This window comes from Gavialis gangeticus, unplaced genomic scaffold (genome assembly GCF_001723915.1).
Source record: "Gavialis gangeticus isolate Ggan-Ray unplaced genomic scaffold, GavGan_comp1, whole genome shotgun sequence".
Classification (NCBI taxonomy): Eukaryota; Metazoa; Chordata; order Crocodylia; family Gavialidae; genus Gavialis; species Gavialis gangeticus.
The window spans coordinates 25859599-25862489 of record NW_017729004.1 but is presented as its reverse complement, the minus strand read 5'-3'; positions in this window follow the sequence as shown (position 1 = coordinate 25862489).

The window sequence follows — 2891 nt, the reverse complement described above, 5'->3', positions numbered from 1 at the left end:
GGGAGGGTTGGATTGCAGGTTTCTCAGTCTTGTTTCCTTTCCTTCCATTTCTATTCTTTTTCTGCCTTCAGAGTGAGATGATTTGCCTAAAAGTAAGATGTACCATCTCTCACAGGGCATCATCATGTAACCCTGGACCCAGGCTAGTTTTTCCCAGTTTGTGATATCAATGCCACCCTTCTTAATGTCCACCTTGAGGATGTCCTTGAAACATTTTCCCTGGCCCCGGTGTGTTCTTGTCCATCAGACATGTGCACACAATGCCTAGTCCACAACAGCTGATGCTGAATAATCAGCGCTTCCATACTGGTGGTGTTACCATTGGTAAGGACACTGGCATTTGTGCAATGATCCTTCTACTTAATGCCAAGATCTTAGTACACTTCCTACAGCACACTTTCCCCTGGTTGGAATTCACAGTCTGCTCTCTTAAAGATAGGTACTTATTCCTTTCTTTAAAAAATGGATTTGGGTAATTCTTTTGTTTGAAAACATCATGAAAGTAAGAGGTAGTGAGGCCCCATTATGTCAAGTCACTGTTGGAACATTCATATTTAACTTGCCTGATTCAAATTTACATTTCCCATCTCCCTGCCCCCCCGCTATGGATTCAGGTTAGATGAGGGGATGCTCTCCAACCATTTTGAAAGATGGTGCATGTGGTGTATGTGGATTACTTGACAAGAGAGAAAAAGATGGATTGTGAATCTGCAAGTTCATGGTTAGTACAAGATCATGTATCTAGAATCTAACACAAGACATTCTGCTATATGTGGGGAGGTCATTGGCTGAAAAAAATAGTTACTAGGTTGATAGGAGAATGAAACTTACGAAAGGAGAGTAGAAAATCTGGGTTTGTTTAGCTAACCAAATGAAGGCCATGTGGGGACATAACTACTCTCTGTAAATATATCAGAAAGGTACATACAAGGAAGGAGAAATATTTAAAATAAAGGGGAAGGTTTGCACAAAAACAGATGGGTATAAATTGGTCATGAATATATTTAGCCAGAGATTTAGAAGGTTTCTAACTGGGAGGATTGTGAGATTCTGGAAGGTTCTTCCCATTGAAGTATTCAAAGCAAAGTCCTCCTTGATTTAAAGATGTGATGGAGGTTAAGAAAGGTGTGCTATGTAGTGATTTAATACAATATCTACAATACTTGAGCTGGTCCTTCCAGCCTTATATTGTGATGCGGTTGTAAAACTGACATGGATAGTGGAGCTCCTACTACAAGGCATGTTTGTGTATTACATCAAGTGACTATTTCATGTAAAACATGTAAACAGCCCTGAAGTAGGAAGTAAAGCCCAGGCTATGGGCAACTGGTGCCTCCTGGGTCGGGGGGCACTTGCCCCCCCAGCATCCAGTTCCTACACCACCTCTGGGACCTTGATCTGCCCCTCCCCCCATGCTCCTTCCCTCACAACAGACTTACCAGCCAGACCTGGTGGCTCTCCATGCTGCTTGGCTGTGCTCCTGGCCACCCGTGTGCTCTGCTGCAGCTGTGCACACGCATGCGGCATTTATTGGCCACAAATCAGTCAAAAAAAGCCTATTGTCCATACAGTCAATTTTCCTTATGTCAGTGCAGCTCTAATTCTTTATCATACATTTTGAATACCCCCTATGACTTTTTAAAGTACCCCTGGAAGTATGTGTGCCCCTGGCTGACAACCACTGCACTAGGGAAATTCACTGAGTAATCCAAAATCATTTTGATGAGACTGTAGTGGAGAAGAAATCAACTTAGTGTCTCTGACACAGCACTAAATCTCTTCCAAGCATTCACAGCAAGAACAAACATAGTTGTGTGGAGTGAAACTGTAGCCACCTATGGTATTTAGCCATGTGTTTGTGATTCAAGCTGTTATGTGAAGCGAACTAAAATGTCATGGGGTAAGAAGCCTGTAAACTGCATGTGTAACCTACACATCTTAGCAATGAAATGGGGTTCTGCCTTAATAGCCTGCGATTCTCAGGTCTGCACAGGCTCTCATCAAACAAACATACAAGACTCCTGCAGGAGCTCCATAGCAAGAAATGCTATGCAGCCTGATACCATAGGCCCCTTTCAACTGACCTGTGAGAAAAATGTAATCTTCATAGTAGCATCTCTAAGCATGACATGTAAGGTGGAGGAAATTTGACCTGAAGACCTGCTGAGGGAACAAGATGGTGCAATAGAGAAGGAAAGCTCTCCATTCTCAAGTCAGGGCAGATTCTGAAACAACCGGTCTTTATCCCTAGTGCTTAGCTTTTGTTCCCAATGGACTTATAGGCAAACAGCCCAAATCTTTCTTGCTATAGCAGGGTGCCTGTTTTGTGAAAGTGTATTAGCAACTTCCTTCATTCAGTTGGCTTCAGTGGCAAAAAGTACTAGCACCCTTCCAGCTTTTCTTTCTGTGCCTTCATAAAGGAGCGGCAGGGAGCCATTCTGGAAGCAGCATGCTAGGACATCAGTCTATTCTAGTCCTTTAGAAGCAGCCAATAGCTTATTCTGCCTTCAGTACTCAGAGGTGTCAGCCCAATTTGGCTGCTACCAAAGAAACTTAAAAATATTTGCTAACATAGCGGCAGGAATAATGGCTTCTCTGAGTAAAGGTAAATCAATCTTCTTGTTCCCACACATAATCGAAATGCTTCCTTTCATCAGGAATGGAGACAGTAATTAGTGTTCCTCAGCATCTGAATTTCAGAGATTCTGGCATTTCTCTGGACTTGTTCAGAGAACTTTTTGGATCCCATATGGTGTATTGAAAAGAAAAGTCTATAAATCCTAACTAAATGTTTGTTATAGGAAACTTAGAGCAAAAAAAGCACAGTAATTGTTGAACAAAATCGAGGGTGTCCACTTCTTACCTTAATTTCCCCTTGACATTTCAATATC